Source organism: Symphalangus syndactylus, chromosome 13, assembly GCF_028878055.3.
Source record: "Symphalangus syndactylus isolate Jambi chromosome 13, NHGRI_mSymSyn1-v2.1_pri, whole genome shotgun sequence".
In the NCBI taxonomy this organism is placed as follows: Eukaryota; Metazoa; Chordata; class Mammalia; order Primates; family Hylobatidae; genus Symphalangus; species Symphalangus syndactylus.
Window position 1 is genome coordinate 23886900 of NC_072435.2, and position 10725 is coordinate 23897624.

Genomic DNA, 10725 nt, shown 5'->3' on the forward strand with positions numbered 1-10725 from the left:
ATTTTAAATTTTTGGTTCCATATGATTTTTCTAGTTCTGTGAAGAATCTCAATGATAGCTCAATACAAATAGTACTGAATCTCTAAATGGCTTTGAGCACTATGGCCATTTTTAAGATATTGATTCTTCCTATTCATGATCATGGAATGTTTTTCCATTTGTTTGTTTCATCTCTAATTTTTTGAGCAGTGTTTTATAGTTCTCCTTGAGGAAATTGTTCACCTTCCTAGTTAGCTGTATTCCTAGGTATTGTGTGTGTGTGTTTGTGTATGCGTGTGTGTAAACTGTAAATGGGATTGCGTTCCTGATTTGGCTCTCAACTTGACTGTTATTGGTATATAAACGCTAGTGATTTTTGCACATTTATTTCGTATCTTGAGTCTTCGCTGATGTTGTTTATCAGCTTAAGAAGCTTTTGGATTGAGACTATGATGTTTTCTAGATATAGGATCATGTCATCTGCAGCAAAGGTAGTTTGACTTCCTCTCTTCCTATTTGAATACGCCTTATTTTTTTCTCTTGCCCGATTGCCCTGCCTAGTATTTCCAATACTGTTGAATAGGAGTGGTGAGAGAGGGCATTCTTGTGCCAGTTTTCAAGTGGATTGCTTTCAGCTTTTGCCCATTCAGCATGATGTTGGCTGTGGGCTTGTCATAAATGGCTCTTATTATTTTGAAGTATGTTCCTTCAATACCTAGTTTAATTAGAGTTTCTAACAAGAAGTGATGTTAAATTTTATCAGAAGGCTTTTCTGCATCATTAATATAATCATGTGGTGTTTTGTTTTAGTTCTGTTTGTGCGATGAATCTGTTTATTGATTTGTGTATGTTGAACCAATTTCAGGCTCATTATTGGTCTGTTGAGGAATTCAGTCTCTTCCTGGTTCAGTCTTGGGAGGGTGCACGTGTCTGAGAATTTACCCATTTCTTTTAGATTTTCTAGTTTATGTACATACAGGTGTTCATTATATTCTCTGATGGTTGTTTGTATTTCTCTGGGGTCAATGGTAATATTCCCCATGTCATTCGTGATTGTGTTTATTCGAGTCTTCTCTTTTTTCAATTAGTCTATCTAGCAGTCTATTTTATTAATTTTTTCAAAAAACCAGCTCTTGGATTTGCTGATCTTTTGAAAGATTTTTTTTGTGTGTGTCCCAATCTCCTTCAGTTCAGCTCAGATTTTGGTTCTTTCTTGTATTCTACTAGCTTTGGAGTTTGTTTGCTCTTCGTTCTCTGGTTCTTTTAGTTGTGATGTTAGGTCATCACAACTAATGTGATGTGGACATTTAGTGCTATACATTTTCCTCTTAACACTCCCTTAGCTGTGTCCCGGAGATTCTGGTATGTTGTATCTTTGCTCTCATTAGTTTGTAATAACTTCTTAATTTCTGCCTTAATTTCATTATTTACCCTGATGTCATTCAGGAGCAGGTTATTTAATTTCCATGTAATTGTATGATTTTGAGTGAGTTTCTTAGTCTCAATTTCTAATTTGATTATGCTATGGTCAGAGAGTGGTTCGTGCTGATTTCAGTTGTCACAAACTGAATTTGCTGAGGAGTGTTTTGCTTCCAATTATGTGACTGAATTTAGAACATGTGCCACGTGGTGATGAGAAGAATGTAAATTCTGGTTTGGGGGCGTGGAGAGTTCTGTAGATATCTATCGTGCTGAGTTCAGGTCCTGATTATCTTAGTCAATTTTCTGTCTTGATGATCTGTCTGCTATTGTAAGTGGGGTATTAAAGTCTCCCACTATTATTGCTTGGGAGTCTCAGTCTCTTTGAAGGTCTTTACAAATTTATTTTATGAATCTGGGTGCTGCTGTGTTGGATGCATAGATATTTAGGAAAGTTAGATCTTCCTGAATGGAATGAATGGAATTCTCATGGGAACATGATCAAGGTTCTAAGATCCATGAAGGTGTCAGTTTGAGTGATACACAATTTTTTTTTTTTTTTTTGAGACGCAGTCTTGCGCTGTCGCCCAGGCTGGGAGTGCAGTGGGGCAGTCTCGGCTCACTGCAACCTCCTACCTCCCAGGTTCAAGCGATTCTCCTGCCTCAGCCTCCCGAGTAGCTGGGATTACAGGTGCTTGCCACCATGCCCGGCTAATTTTTGTATTTTTAGTAGAAATGAGGTCTCGTCATGTTGGCCAGTCTGGACTCAAACTCCAGACTTCATGTAATCTGCCGGCATCTGCCTCCCAAAGTGCTGGGATTACAGGCGTGAACCACTGCACCCTGCCTTGAGTGATACACTTTTTTACCTGCAACCACAATCTCTTACAGATCATCACAGGTAGCTGGAGAAAAATGTAAGACCAGACCATTTGTAATTTCCCTTGGTCCAGACAATTGTTGGTCCAATGAGAAACTGAATCTGGTACTTTCTCAATGTGAACTAGGAATAGTTTCATTTCATGGGAAATTGCACCCTACTTATTTTAGAAAACTGAGTGATATTGGAGTATCACATCCTGTTTTTACTTCTCCATGGGGTGTAGAAAAAAAGACAAAAAGGGTTTTGTGTGATACTTGGGAGATGTGAGCTTTAATAAAGACAAATTATATATACACATATGTACACACATGTATAGTTACTATTACAATTATCTGGCATGAGAAAAGAGACAGGGAACCAAGATTCTTCTTTCTAACACCTTTTTCTGACCAAGAATGGAACAGAAACACATACTTCTCCTCAGACATCAAGACTCAGGGTTCTCTCCTTCCTCTCAGGCCAGTAAGGAGTCTCCACTTGCCACCTATAGTTCTTACAGATGAAGCCCAGTTGTCCCTACATGCCTATATATAGAACCACATTTATAGTTGTTTTAAATTTCAAGATCTCTAAAACGTGGGCCTCTTCCATTTTGTACTTGAGTTTATATTGCTAAGATGCATGCCTATTAATTTTTAGTTCCATATTATTATTATTATTGTCAACCTTTATTTTAGAATGGGGGGGCACATAACGTAAGTTTGCTAGAAAGGTATATTGCGTGATGCTGAGTTTTGGAGAACGAATGAATCTGCAAACCCAGGTAGTGAGCATAGCACCCAACAGGCAGTTTTTCAGCCCTTGCCCTCCTCCCTCCCTCCCCACTCTAAGTGTCTCCAGTGCCAGAGCCAGATTCTGTCTCAAAGAAAAAAAAAAATCACAGGAAACATCCTGTTGTTATAGGCATTGACAAAATGTTTACAGCTCAGTCCTTGAAAGCAATTAGACAAAAACAAAAATTGATGAGTGGGACCTCACTAACCTACAGTGAAGGCCTAATATTCAGAATCTAGGAGCAACTTACACAAATCAGCAAGCAACAAACAAACAGCCCCATTAAAAAGTGTGCAAAGGACATGAACGGACACTTATCTATGTCCACATGTATCCAGTGTTTAGATCCTGTTTACGAGAACGTGCTCTGTTTGGCTTTCTGTTTCCACATTACATCACTTAGGCTAATGACCTCTAGCTCCATCCTTGTTGCTGCAAAGGAAATGATTTTCATTTTGATTGCTGTGTAGTATTCTATGGTCCATATATCCAATCCATTGTTGGATGGACACCAGGGTTTATTCCACGTCTTCGTTATCGTAAATGGTGCTGCAATGAACATATAGGTGCATCTGCCTTTTTGGTGGAATCATTTATTTTCCTTTGGGCATATACCTACCAATGGGTTTGCTAGGCTGAATGGTAGTTCACCTCTTAGTTCTTTGGGAAATCTCCCAACTGCTGTCCACAGTGGATGTACTAATTTACGTTCTCACCAACACTTGTTCCGTTTTCTTTGCAGCCTTACCAGCATCTGTTATTTTTTGACTTTTTAATAATAACTATTCTGAGTGGCGTGGGTATGTCATTACAGTTTTAATTTGCATCTCCCTAAGGATTAGTCGTATTGAAGTTTTTTCATATGCTTCTTGGACACATGTGTGTCTTCTTTAGAAAAGTGTCTGTTCACGTCCTTTGCCCCCTTTTTAATGGGGCTGTTTGTTTTGTGCCTGTTGATTTGTGTAAGTTGCTTACAGATTCTGAATATTAGACCTTTGCTGGATCTGTAGGTTTATTAGGTCCCACTCATCAATTTTTGTTTTCATTTAATTGCTTTTGAGGACTTAGCTGTAAACACTTTCCCAATGCCTGTATTAAGGAAGATATTTCCTATTTTTTTTTTTCTTTGAGACAGAGTCTGGCTCTGCTGCCGAGGCTGGAGTGCAGTGGCGCGATCTCGGCTCACTGCAACTTTGCCCCCCAGGTTCAAGCGATTCTCCTGCCTCAGCCTCCCAAGTAGTTGGGATTACAGGCACCTGTCACCATGCCAGGCTATTTTTTTTTCTTTTTTGTATTTTTATTAGAGACGCGATTTCACCATGTTTTCTTCTAGGATTCTTATAGATTGAAATCTTACATTAAAATATTTAATCTGTCTTGATTTAATTTTTGTATATGGTGATATGTAGGGGTCTGTCCAGTTTCATTCTTTTGCATATGGCTCACCAGTTATCACAGGATTATTTTTTGAATACGGAGTCTTTTCCCCGTTGCCTATTTTTGTTGGCTTTGTTAAACATCAGATGGTTGTAGGTGTGTGGCTTTATTCTGTTTCATTGGTCTATGTGTCTGTTTTTGTACCAGTACCATCATGTTTTGGCTAGTGTAGCCTTGTATTATAGTTTTTTTTTTAAAAAAAAATGTATTCTCTTTCAATAGCTTTTGGGGTACAAGTTGTTTCTAGTTGTATGAATGAATTGTATAATGGTGAAGCCAGAGATTTTAATACACCCATCACCCAAGTAGTGTACATTGTACTTGGTACATAGTATTTCATTACTCACTCTCCACCCCCTTTCTCCCTTCTGGGTCTCCAATGTTCATTACACCCCTTTACATGTCTTTGATTACCCATAACTTAGCTCCCACTTATAAAGTGAGAGCATATGGTATTTGGCTCTCCATCTGCTGAGTTAGTTCAGTTAGTGTCACGGCCCCCAGCTTCATCCAAGTTGCTGCAAAAGACATTATTTCATTTTGTTCAATGGCTCAATAGTATTTTCTTGTGTATATGTACCACATTCACTCATTGGCTGATGGACACTTAGGTCGATTCCACATCTTTGCAATTATGAATTTTGCTGCAATCAACATTTGTATGCAAGTGTGTTTCTGATGTAATGATGTCTTTTCCTCTGGGACGTACACATTTGTTGGCTGCAGTGGTGTCAGCAAGGCTGGGTGGGGTGGGTGGGAGCCCCGCAGGCGTTCATGTGCGCATTTGCACCAGTAGTGGTGTTAGCACGGTGGTGGGGCTCTGGCCTCACAGGACTGTGTACACCCTCTGTGTGTACTTCCACGCTGGCGGCAGCTGCTGCTTGCGGTGAGGGTGGATCCGCTGGTCTTCCTGTGCGTGATCACGCCGGTGGTAGTGTTGGCTTGGGGAGGGTGGAGGGCAGGTGGACACTGGACAGGCAATCTCTGTACCCACGAATGCTCTGACAGCAGTCCCAGTGCTTAGGGGTCATTGGGTGAGTGGGTGAACTCACACCAGCAGCTGTGGCACGGCGAGGTGCATGTGCACACGCGTGCTGTTGGGGAGGGGAGAGAAGGTCCGCTCGGGAGCACATAATGCTGGCAAAGCCCTGGGGGCAGTGGCTGCGGGCAAGCGAGTGCAAGCGAAGTGGCTCAGGGGAGGCTGAGGTGGGGCGAGGGAGCGGGCAGGCGGGTGAGGTTTGCAAGAGTGAGGTACACTCTGTGAGATTTCCTCAGTTATAAATAGCCTTAGGGTTTTGGCTTTCTCAAACACCAGCTTTAGTAATGAACCGGCCGTGTGAACAGATTCAAGACCTCTTGGTTATTCAGGGGGTTGCTGGCAATGGTGACAGCTGAGGACACGCATGCGTGTTCTCCTTCCTGGGTGCCGTGTTATTGAGCCTGCGGATGCTGTCCTGCACTGTGGCTGTCGTCTGCCTCCAGCCCAGAGGCAGCGGTTGCAAAAGCGCTCCACATCTTTGCAATTATGAATTTTGTTGTGTTAGTCTTCATGGGCTTTTTGCCTTCCTTATACTACTCAAGGGAGGCTGTCCGGTGTCTCAAGCAAAGGGCGAGGCCATAGAGCTCCCGGAAGTCTCTGTCCTTTGTGTTAACCTACCAGGGTGGGGGTATGGGCAGAGCCAGGTGCGGGCTGGGTCAGCCAAGCCCATGCTCTGGCTTCCCAGGTGCTAAGCGGGTTCAAGTGAACCCTCCCCAGTAGCTGGAATTACAGGCGCACACCACACGCCCAACTAATTTTTGTATTTTCAGTAGAGACGGGTTATTGTCATGTTGGCCAGGCTGCTTTTGAACTTCTGACCTCAAGTGATCTGCCTGCCTCGGCCTCCCAAAGTGCTGGGACTACAGGTGTGAGCCACTGTGCCTGGCGGAAGACGGAACTCTTATTTCCAATGTTGGAACTGTCAAATAGGACCTTTATTAGTGGAATTCTAGGAGAGAAGGAGGCACCGTGTTAAATGGTGCTCACACCTCCCACATCATCCCCCAGGCCTGGGCTCTGAGAGGCAAGATGCCCCGAAGAGCAGACCCCCTTCCTGAGGGCAGAGGCTGTGGCTGGGGCCCCTGAGTGTCCCCTCACTGTTACCACCAGCTCCAGGGGGTCTCTGAGTGCTCACCTGCCAGCAGGGCTGAAATACTCACAGCAATATCCCCCTGCATGGTGCGTTGTCCTGAGTGAGACGGAGGACTCACCCTGTCCTGGGCTTCAGCGAGCTCTGTGTGCTTCTGAGCACTGCGCTCTCCTCTTTATCCAGACCACACTCCTGAGCCTCTAGGGTCTCCTGACACCAGAGGGCCACGGGCCTCCCCTAGGTTATTACAGAGTCTAGTTCAGCCCTGAGCATGGGTTTAGGGAGGGTCCCTGGAATGAAATCAGAGACTGGGTCCTATATCATTTACCACCCCTCGGATCCCAGCTTTCAGCCCAAGATCCCCCCATGATCCCCCTCAGTCAGCCCAGAGTTGCTGTTCTCCAGCCCCAGCTGCCCAGGGGTGGGCCCCTGTCCCCAGTGAGGAGGAGGGACCTGGGACAGCTGGGGACAGACTCACCTGCCTGCATGCAGCTCCTGGGGCCCAGGCTCAGCCCTGGAAGAGAGTTCCCAGTGAGAGATTTGCCCCTGAAGCCTGGGCAGGTCCTCTCCTTCCTGAGATCCTCCCTAATTCCCTGGGGTCTCCTACTGGACCAGGGCCTACCTGTGGGGCAGGATCCCTCTCATGCTAGAATCTCCCATTCCCCTCGTCAAATCTCAGTGAAGTGGACTGTGGCCATGTGGGTGAGAGTCATGATGTCTCCTCCTACTGGCCTCGTCTGTGTGAGTGAATAAGACCATGGTGTCCACAGAACACACACACAAAGGAAGGGTTCTCTCCCTTACAGGATTCTCCCACCAGCATCTTCACGGGTAGTGTACTGTCCCGGACCCCGCCACGAGCCTAGCTCTTGTTTTCCTAGGGCTTGGCCTGAGACAGGCACCAGGCTTTCTGTTGATATTTCAGACACACATGGCATCTCTCCTGATCTCCTTTCACTGTCTGCCTGGCCTGTCCTCATCTCATTAAGGGCCAGGACGTAGCTGCAAATGGATGTGGTGCCTTCCTGAGTTGGTCCCTTCCAGGTCAAGGCGACGGAGGGTTCTTCCTTCCTCTCAGAGCCTCCTCATGGGGTCTCACCCTCTCCTTCAGCTTACCCACAAACACACCCTTGTGAGGAACCTACCACGGCCAGTCTTCTCACCAGTCCTGGGGAAGCTTCAGGGAAGATGCGAATTCAGGCTGCAGGGCAGACTCACATCAGCAGAGACTCATCTCACATCTGGCTGTGCAGTTCCAGTTGAGCTTTATTGTGGCGCTGAACAGAAAGGGGAAATATACGGAGACAAGGGAAGGAATCATGACCCTTTTCCGAGAACTGGAGTGTGGGTTTTCTTTATGCAAAAACGTTCCCTTCACGAACTTCTCATTCACTCATCACAACAGCATCCACCCCCGTCTCCCTGGAAACAACATTGACCTGACTCTGCCTTCTTGGTGCCCCCGTCTTCTTTCAGACACTCCTGTTCCCATCCTGCGCTCCTGTGTTCAAGGTTTTGGGACAATACGTGGGGCTAGCACTCTGATTTGAGGGGAAATCTTGTCTTTATTTAAATATTCATGTGTCACCCCCTGCCTGTGTGACCTTGGGCAGTAACCTCCCATCTCTGAGCCTTGGTTTCCTCATTTGGAGCCTGTCATGAACCCCATTTATCACAGGGGAGCTGGGTCATTGGAGCCTGGGGGCTGCAGGGGGCTCAGCCATGGGTAATTTCCAGAGCGGGTGAAGACAGGAGGGGTGGGGACATGAGGGGATGCTGGCACCCACTAAGGAGAGCCCCTTTGTTCCTGCCCTTGAGAGATACTTCTCATAATATTTCATCAACACCCTGGTTATCACAGTCATGTGCAGAAAATGGGAAATGAAAGCTCATCAGAAGGAGAAGGATACACATGAAACAGAGAGGGCGTCTGTGTCTGGTGCCATTAGGGGTCATTAGGGAGGAAGTTTCCATTTCTGTGCAGAACAGAAAAGGGGCCCTGGGTCCTCACAGGCAGAGAAGGGCCGGGGCTCTGGGCAAGGCTGAAAGCTGTGATGGAATATGTCTGTTTACTGACCCAGGCCCATGGCCACCACTGAGCCAACTCCCCTGGGTGTGTGTGAAACAAATTCATTCACTGCAGAGTTCTTACACATGGGCATCTGTATCATGTGTGGGTAAGAGTTTCTTTTTTTTTGAGACGGAGTTTTGCTTTTGTTGCCCAGGCTAGAGTGCAGTGGCACGATCTCCACTCACTGTAACCTCCACCTCACAAGTGATTCTCCTGCCTGATTCTCCTGTTCAAGTGATTCTCCTGCCTCAGCCTTCCGAGTAGCTGCGATTACAGGCGCCTGCCACCATGCCTGGCTAATTTTTTTGTATTTGTAGTAGAGACGGGGGTTTGTCATGTTGGCCAGGCTGGTCTTGAACTCCTGGCATCAAGTGATCCGCCCACTTTGACCTCCCAAAGTGCTGGGATTACAAGCATGAGCCACCGTGCCTGGCCATGAGTGTGAATTTCACATGGATTTTTTTCCTTCCGGGAGCAACCTGAGCAGACACTATGTTTGGGAAACGAATGCCACGTGTCATGACTAGCTGGAACAATCCCCCATTTTCAGACCTGGATTACTAAAAACAGCCTTGAGAGGATCCCTTCATGGTAGCTCAGGAGTGTGGGAGGTGAGTGTCCAACAAAAATAGACAACCAAGAGTCATCCTTCTAATGATAAAAAGTGCTATGATCATCAGTCTACATACTTGTTGATAAGGATTATTATGTGCAAAGAAATAGGATACTAGGAACGCATGAGACCCCTTTTCAATTAAACATGTTTAAATATCTGAAAAAAATACAAGAGGAAATTAAATTTTTGAGACAAGAATATGGATTATACTGGCAAAAAATGAGCATCAGAGAAATGAGTTAGAAATCCTAGAGGTGAAAATTCAGTTGAAGAAGCACACCCAAAATATTTATTCTATCAAGGTCAAGATACAGCTGAAGAGACATTTATTAAATTGGAAAACAAAATTGAGAGAATTTTCCAGAATGCACTGTGGAGACATCAAAAGTGAAAATTCACCATATTTGGGGGAATATTGTGAGGAGGGAGAACCTCATATCTATTGTACGTGTCAGAAGGAAAGAAGGGAGAATGATGTCTGGCAACAGCTCACGATTTAAAGAGTTGAACACTTGACAGAGATGAGGAAAGACTAATTAAGTGCTAAGATGCATACATTTAAACATGAAATGTAAGTCTTGACCTACCATGATAAACTGAAAAATACCAGAAGTAGATTAAAAAGTATATATGCTAGATTGAAATTGTCTAGCATAAATTGTATAGTTTAAAACGCATTTTTGTGTCCTGTGATTTTCAACTCAACATGTCAGTAGAATAGCATGATCATTGGGATCTGACTTCCCAACAGAAAAATGAAAGGCAAGGAAATGTTGAAAAAGTACTCTCAAGGGATTAACTGCAAGTGAGGAATTCTATGCTTACTCAAGTGAATACCTAAAAGGTAAAGGGGTCAGCAGGGGACCAATTCCTAAGCAGAAGAAGGCTCAGGGCAAGGCGGACCTGTGAAGCCCCTCAGGTTGGGCGTCCCCTGCGTGAGGGCTGAGGAGGGATTGGAGGGTGGGTCCCTCAATCATCAGATGTGCTTTCTCTCCCGGGTGTTATATCTTACCCTTTAACTAATATAGAAATGTTTTCATCTATTTTGATAGAGAGAGTGGGAGGAAAAATGAAGCATGTTCTGAGCTGCAAGTTACTAGATATTACTGTTTTCATACTCAGTGGAAGCAATTTTAAATGATGTTATCCAGACAGATATATACAGTATATATACAGATCAGTGAATCCAAAATGTAGGATGTGAGATGCCACAGTGATGAAAAGTGGGAAACAGGCAAGTATTTGAAAATCGCACACACACACACACACACACATGAATGTAACCACACACACATATACGAGTACATGTCTTTTCTAAAGGACGAGGATAAATGAATCCTCATTCAAAAATATATAATTGAATACTTAACTAAATTCGTGAAATTATTCCAAATTATTCATTTTTTACCCCGTACGT

At 44.4% G+C, this 10725-nt stretch overlaps 1 long non-coding RNA gene across 1 annotated transcript; it reads right to left on the reverse strand.

Moving 5' to 3' along the window:
• Window positions 1-4330: 4330 nt before the first annotated feature.
• LOC134732253 (uncharacterized) lies at window positions 4331-8142 on the reverse strand. The gene is made up of 4 exons (XR_010115219.1): window positions 7767-8142; window positions 7100-7135; window positions 6692-6858; window positions 4331-6480 (listed from the first exon to the last, which is right to left on the reverse strand). It is a non-coding gene; the product is annotated as an uncharacterized lncRNA (long non-coding RNA).
• Window positions 8143-10725: the final 2583 nt, after the last annotated feature.